Raw genomic sequence first — 8295 nt, 5'->3', positions numbered from 1 at the left:
AAATGGTCGGCCCAAAATAAGAGGCATTTCCTTGCCCTCTTCCATGTCTAATACAAGAAAATCTGCCAGAAAGATAATCTTGTCCACCTTCACCAACACATCTTCGACTATACCCATTGGATGTTTGATAGACCTATCTGCAAGTTACAACGACATGGTCGTTGGCTTCACTTCACCAATTCCCAATCTCTTGAAAACAGAAAAAGGCATTAAATTGATGCTAGCACCCAAATCACATAAAACTCGATCAAAGGTAATGTCTCCTATAATGCAAGGAATAGTAAAACTCCTTGGATCTTTGAGTTTCAAGGGTAGCTTCTTCTGGAGAATGGCGCTGCACTCCTCCGTGAGCATCACTGTTTTCTCATCCTCTAACTTCCTTTTGTTGGATAAAATCTCCTTGAGAAATTTCGCGTAGCTTAACATCTGTTGCAATGCATCTGCAAAAGGAATTTTAATATGCAATTTTCTAAATATTTCAATGAATTTGGAAAACTGCTTATCTTGATTCTTTTTCTTTAGTCTTTGAGGAAATCGCACAGGAGGAGTGTGATGTGCCAGTTCTGGTGGTATCTTGGGAAATGACAATTTCTCTTTCCTTTGTCTTTGCCTCACTTCCTGTTTCTATTCTTCTTCCCTAGAACTAGATGGTTTCTCTTCAGCAACTATCTCTTCATCAACCTCCTTATCAGAGTCTTCCTTTTTCTCTCCCTTTGATGGACTTTCTTCTTCCCTTGATTTTTCCACCTCTTCCAACACTGTCCCACTTCTCAGAGTTATCGCATTTGCTTGCTCACGTGGGTTAGTCACTATGTTGCTTGGCAGTGAGCCCTGTGGTCTCTCATTTAACTTATCAGCCAATTGACGCACTTGTACCTCCAAGTTTTGAATGGATGCCCTTTGATTTCTGAAATTCGTTCTCATCTCATTCATAAAACCTGTGGTCTCTTGCATAAACTTTCCAAACATGTCCTCCAATTTTGTCACTCTTTGCTTTCCTGATTGATTGTTCACTCCTGTTTGGTTGTTTGGCAATGCTCTTTGGTTCCATTGATTGTTCTGTTGATTTTGTTGATTTTGATTGCCCCAAGACAGGTTCGGATGGTTCCTCCAACTAGGATTATATGTGTTGGAGTACAGATTGTTCGGTTAACTTTGATTTCCTGCCAAGTAGTTAACCTGCTTTGATGATGATGCTGAAGCAAAAGTGTTCCCCACTTGACATTCACTGCTCACGTGATTACCTGCACAAAATTCACAAGTTAGTTGAGGTGCCTGAATGGAATTTACTTGTATACTTCCCAATTGTTTTTGAAGTGCTGTCAGTTGGGCTGAAATGGCCGTATATGCATCAACTTCATGAAGACCCATAGATTTCTTTGGTTGCACCCTCTCATTAGGTCTTTGATAATTGTTGCTTGCCAGAACTTCAAGCAACTCGTGAGCTTCTTTTGGAGTCTTATTTTGCAGTGCTCCTCCCGATGCTGCATCCACCATAGTTTGCACATTCACCATCAATCCATTATAAAATGTTTGGATTTGCATCCAAACTGGCAACCCATGATGTGGACACCTTCTCAGTAATTCTTTGTATCTCTCCCAAGCCTCATACAATGATTCCGACTCTTCCTGTAGAAACGATGTGATATCATTTCTCAGCTTTGCCGACTTTGCTGGAGGAAAGAATTTGGCCAGGAACTTCTGTGCTAAATCATTCCATGTTGTAATCGTTCTTGTTGGTAATGCCATTAACCATCCCTTAGCTTTATCCTTCAATGAAAACAGAAACAGTCTCAATCTGATGGCGTCATCTGACACTTTGTTTGACTTGAAAGTATCACAAGTCTTTAAAAAATTGGCAATGCGTAGATTTGGATCTTCCTTCAAATCTCCCCTGAACTGTACCGACTGCTGGATCATCTGGATGATTGCCGGCTTTATCTTAAAGTTGTTGGCTTGTACTGCTGGTCTAGTAATACTCGACCTACTGCGATCAACTGAAGGAGCTGAAAACTCCCTTAATGTTCTATTTTCTGCCATCTCTACAACTATGACCTCTGGTTCAACTGTAGCTTCTCTTTCTCTTCTTTCTCTGTTAAGTCTTCTAGCGATTCTTTCAATCTCAAGATCAATAGGGACCACTGGTTGACATCTTGCTCTTCGCATAAATTACATAGAAAAATAGAAAAAGTGAGATCACAAACCAACTTAAAAGAATAACAAAAATTAAACAAACAACAATTAAGCAAAAATAAAGCTCCAATCTAGCTAACACAAGAAAAATTTAATGTTAACACAAAACTCAATTCCCGGCAACGGCGCCAAAAACTTGATGCGTTGTTACTACAACATGCATAAATAGCAAGTGCACTAGTCGTACAAAGTAATAAAGTGATGAGTGAGTATCGTTGCCATGAGGATTGTTTGCTAAACACTAAGTTTTCTACTATTTTTAAGTTTGAGCAATCAAATTCAATTGGATTAATGGGAGAAAATTAAACTAAAAACTAAAACAAAATTTGCTAAGCAATAAAAACTGAATTATAAAAGCAAGATTAAAAACAAGGGTAAAATCAATTCAAACAAACGGATAGGGTTTTGACTTCATTCGGACTCTCTGGATTAAGCCTACGGATTATGCTATTTCCATATTCATATGTAATTGATTGTAAATCAAATTCTCTACAGTGTAAAACATACCTTCTCAAGCTATGTTTTCCTACTCTTCCCTATTAAACTTCCGCACCCAACAATTTGAAGATCAATAGTTCTAAGTTCATTAAGCACATGGAATCCTAGATTGATTTCATTGATTCTCAAATCTATCTCTAGCATTCAATACTACAATGGTGATTACCCAAGAAGCTTAACACGATTCATTTCTCAATCTCATCATGTTCATCAAAGAAAAGCAATAAAATCAAAATAATCACACGATCAAGGCAAAATCATATGAAAATAACAACAAGCAATTACTCAATCCATGGGAATCCGAATTACATCAAAACCCTAACCCAAAATGGGTTAGTTCATAGCTAAATCAACACAACAAGCAAGAAAATCGAAAAACCCATAAATCAACATATTGAAATGAGAGAAAAGACAAGAGATCTCCCCTAGTTGAAGAATCCACCAGATTCAACCCAAATCTTCTCACTTTTCAACCCAAAATCCGTCAAATCCAAACTAAAGAAAATGAAAATAAGTTGCTCCAAACTAAAAACGACGAACCCTCTCAAAATGCAAAGTTTTGCTTTTATAATTTACCCAAAAACCTAAGACTTTGCCTTACAATGAAACTGTGCATTTTAAAGAAACTGAAGTTCGCAGACTTCGCCGCGGCCCGACGAAGTAAAAAAAAAATGACTTGTGCGTAACTCCTTTCACCACGGCGAAGAACAAACTTCGCCGCGGTGAATCTTCATGAAGAATTCTAAAATTACAAAGTTGCCCTCCACTTGCTTCTTTGCTTGATTCTTCGATCTTCGATGCTCTCCCATGGGAACAAGCTTTATAGTGCTTTACTTTGCTTCAGAACTCTCCCGGCTTCTGAGATCCGCTTACTTCTGGGTCTTGAAACTCCAAATCGTTCATTATTTGCTCAAAATGTCCATTTTTTCCTGAAACACAAAATGTAAAGAATTAAGTAGCGATTCAGGCATAAATGAACTAAGAAGTATCTAAAATCTGGCCTAAAAGCTTAAATAAAACAGTATAATCCTCAGATTATCAGTGAGCAGGCATATGCATGGTCTTGATAAAGGATATTGGTAAGTTGTGAAATGGTTTCTATGGTATATTTGAGGTACTGTAGATATTGGTTTGGTTTTGAGTGGGATAATGATCTTAGTTTGTTGTTGGTTATGTATGATTCTAATTACGTTGGTGATTTGGATAGGCATCATTCAACTACTAGTTATTTATTTACGGTTGATAAAGGACCAGAGAGTAGGAAGTCTACTCTACAGTCTACAGTTGCTCTGTCAACCATAGAAGTAGAGTACATGGCAATTTCAGAGGTTGCAAAAGAGGGAATTTGGCTTCAAGGGTTGCTTGATAACTTGGGAATTGTTTTAAAACACATTAGTGTGTATTGTGATAGCTAGAGTGTTATTCATTTTGCCAAGAACCAAGATTATCATGCATGTTCGAAGCACATCGATGGTTGGTTTCACTTTGTGCAAGATTATATTGAAAATAGGGGATGTTCTTCAGAAGATTGGAACGGAAGATAAATCCTATAAATATGTTGACCAAAGTAGTGACAAGGGTCAAGTTAACTCATTGTTTGAGCTTGATCAACATCCTGCAAGTTTGATTACGCCATTTGGCGCATTTGAAGGTGTTGCAAAATTTGTCAGAAGAATATAGAAAACTATTTGAAAGATAATCTCATCAAGGTGGAGTTGAATTGTGTTTTTCACCAAGGTGGAGATTGTTGTAAAATTGGCTCAAAAACTTAAAATAGTGGTTTGTGCTTATATCCCACATTGCTTAGTTAACAAAAGGCTAAGGCTTATGTTAGCTATATATAGGGATGTTAGGCTTTCGTTTGAGCATCCAAATCCATTTTTGGATCCCTTATATCCCACATTTTTTGGAATTTGTATTTGAGAGTTTCCCTTTGTTTTGGGTAAATTGTTTCTGTGCCCATATAGTTTGGGTACTTGTTGTATTGCCCAAATGTTTGTAATGTTATTCTTTGGAGATAGTGGAGTTTCTTTTGTAGTGCCCGAGGACATAGGTTACAATACCGAACCTCGTTAATTCTTGGTATTCTTTATTTTTGCATTTTTTTTTACCATTTATTTTTGTTTTACTAGTTGTTATTATTATATTCAATAACTAGCGTTAGAGTTTGTGTTTCCGCTGCACAATAGTATTGTACTAGGCAATTCTATAAAAGAAATATAACACTCAATCTTCATTTGAGCTGAGAAAATATTCCTCTTAAGTTTTCTTCCAAACTTTTACTTGGTATCAAAGCTTCCAAGCTCACGCCAATGTCAATGGAAGCAAACAATTACGCTGATTTAAATACCTCAACTTTGGCCACTGGAGCACATTTATCTATCGTCACATCAATTATGGCACAACCCATAAACACCAACAACGGTAGAGCTCTTCTCAACAGTTCAATAGGTCAAAGCTTTGCAATTAAGCTTCAGAAAAACAAATACATGCTTTGGAAGACGATGGTGAGCAAAGCGATTTGAGGTCATTGTCTTGATACGTTCATTTTTGGAAACCGACCTTGCCCACTAGATCTCATCCCAGCTAAAGCAACAACTCTAGGAGTTGTTGGCTTTGATCTAGTTGTTAATCCTGAATATGAGCAATGGATTGTGAAAGACCAACTCTTAATGGGTTGGTTGTATGGATCCATGACTAAAACTATGGCAACTTAGGTCATGGATTATACAACTTCTACAGATTTGTGGAAAGCCTTGGAGAAATTGTATAGTGCTCACTCCAAATTGAGGATGAATGCAACTCGCACCCACATACAAACCAATAAGAAAGGGAAGTCTATAATGGAAGAGGACCTCAAACAAATGAAATCCTGGGTTGGTGTACTAGCTATAGTAAGGAATCCTTATCTAGAGCTGCAACTTGTTGCTAACATGCTATTTGGACTTGATAGAGAGTATATGCATATTGCTATTCTCATAGAATCTCGAGACAACATCACTTTGCAAGAACTTCATGAACTTCTACTCAACTATGATAGCAAGCTTGACCATGTCGATGCATTTGGAGGCATGAACAAGGTCACTAGAACCTTTTCAGCAAATTATGCGGCAAACAGAGGAGGTAACAACAACCCCAACAACAAAGGTAGATCATAAAACTTTGCTTTAATCCAAAAACATAAACGAGGTCGTGGTCAGAGAGGCACTTGTAGTGGCAAATCACGAGGACGTGGTGGAAGATTTGGTAGCAACTTGAAACTCACCTACTTGCCAAAAAAAAAAAAAAAAAAAAAAAAAACTTGTAACTCACCTGCCAAGTTTGTGGCAAATATGGGCACTCCGCTATTTTAAGCTACAAGAAGTATGATGAGAATTACATAGGAGCACCTCCATCATGTCGAAATCAAAACAAACTCAGCTGTTTTAGACCTTTTCATTTTAATCAAATTCTCTATGTTCTCGATATAAAAAAGAATTTTGATTATGTTAGGATCCCACATCTGGATCTCACACCCACCAAGTGTGGTACTTAAGCCTATGGGCTCTCTGTTGAGTGGTAGAAATGCGGATTTATTTTGTGATTTGGGGTGAAAATGTAAGGAATTTAAGGTTTAGTGCATGATTTTTCATTAAATTCCTTGCATGTTTCGTCATCTTCTAGAATCATGGGTTTTGTTGTGTTTTCAGGTATTTAGGTGTAAAAAGATGGATTATTCATGCTTGTGTTGGTGTTCAAATATCTTGGACCCGCCGAATGTGGATAAATCAAGGCGAGTGGAAAAAGAGTGAAATTCTGACTTCGTGCCGCAACACACTTTTCTGAGCCATAGCGTGAAGATGGTGCAACATAGATTGTGCCCCAGCAAAGAATCATGGCGCCGCAGCACAACGTCGGCGAAATCCAAATTACGCTACGGTGCAATTCAACTGTGCAGAGCGTTAAATTTGCAAAATATTCGCATTTTCAACCCTATTTTTGTTTGCAAATATTTATTAAAGTACCATCACGTGTAATTACTATAATAAGGTAGCTTTATTCGTATTTGCTATAGCTTTTATATATATTAACATTTTGGGAAACTTTGAGAGGAGATTTAGGCTTGAGTAGTTGATTAACCTTGTGATTTGTCATACACATGTTCATGGGTATGTTCAAGATTTGTTTTTTTTTTTTTTTTTTTTATACCGATATTCATCGTTCATACATGAAATTATATTAAAATGTAAGTAGAATTTCATACCAGAGTTTGGAGACTCCTTCAATATATTTGTTTATTGTGTTCGCTTTCACTCCATTGAAGGAATGCACGAGCAGTATTTGTTAGTGTAGGTGCCCCTGACCCAATCATATTGTTGTATATATGTTGACTTTGTGGATCATGAATATTCAATATATATAAAAGAAATTGATTATATTATGTAAAGCATATTTCATATGTATGTACTAACATATGCCTTTAGATTGGTTGAACCAATACGAGGGAATCAAGCAGTGATAAGTCTTGATTGTAAGATCCCTATGATTACTTATGGTGGCCATTCTAGAAACGTCCATAGCTAGAGTATTATCTTGCACTACAAGGAAAAAGGCATTTCTTGAAAGAAAATTTGACAGAATTTCTTGACTGTTTCTATAAATAGTCAAGAAGTCTTTTCCTTGACAACTTCTTGACTGTTTTTCAACTATCAAGGATTTGAGACAATCTTTGACATTTTTAGCAAATCCTTGGTTGTTATTAACTATCAAGGATTTTGTAAAAATTAAGTTGTTCAATTTCATTCCTTGACTGTTATATCTTAATCCTTGACAGTTTTTAACTGTCAAGGATTTTGGAAAAATGAAATTCATTCTTTGACTATTATATTCTTTAATTCTTGACAATGTTTAACTGTTAAGGATTAAATTAAAAAAAAAAAAAAACCAAAACTCAAATTTGGATAAGGCTTCCCACCCTAAAATTTTGCTAAGGCAAATTCTTTCCGCCCAAAACACCAAAGTTCATTGTCAAAACCCATTTTCCCCCAAATTTCGACCGAGGAAATTTAACTCGTCAAACCTCCCAAGTTTGCATTTAAAAAAATAACCCTGAAAAAGTTTTGCAATTTTTTTTTTAAGTTAGAAAAACTGATGTGGCACACTTAGGATTCATTAAACATGTACAACGGGTAAAATTGAAAAGATTTAAACATATGTGGGTAATATTATAATTAACAAAAGTTTGTTTAAATTTTGAAAATTAAAAACGACCCCCTCCCTTCAAAATCGCTTAATCGAGCAATATACCCAAAAAACGATCGACGAAACACCTTCGATTTCTCTGCAATTTCTAGCGATAAAAGTTCCCTATTTCCAGCCAATATTTGATCCTAAAGATTCATTACACAAAATCATGGCTGATATTGACAAAGAGGAGGAAAACCCAACCCCACTCCAAATCCTAGACTTTGGCGGCGGAAACTATCGAAGAAGACGCTTTGGTGGATCATCCAATGAGTCAAGGTGGTTCAGAGGCAGATGAGACAATGGTGGCACAAGAACATAAAGAAGAGTCGAAAAATGGTTCTGAAGAGGAAGACGCCAACGATAATTCAGGCAAGGAGG

The 8295-nt window shown here is 36.6% G+C and overlaps 1 non-coding gene across 1 annotated transcript; it reads left to right on the top strand.

The window, feature by feature from the left end:
- Positions 1–1555: 1555 nt before the first annotated feature.
- Positions 1556–1662, top strand: LOC116114187. The gene has a single exon (XR_004125516.1). It is a non-coding gene; the product is annotated as a small nucleolar RNA R71 (small nucleolar RNA).
- Positions 1663–8295: the final 6633 nt, after the last annotated feature.

The sequence above is a fragment of the Pistacia vera genome, unplaced genomic scaffold, assembly GCF_008641045.1.
Source record: "Pistacia vera cultivar Batoury unplaced genomic scaffold, PisVer_v2 Contig701, whole genome shotgun sequence".
Lineage (NCBI taxonomy): Eukaryota > Viridiplantae > Streptophyta > Magnoliopsida > Sapindales > Anacardiaceae > Pistacia > Pistacia vera.
Note: the sequence above shows the minus strand (reverse complement) of the source record. Positions and strands in the feature narration are given on the sequence as shown.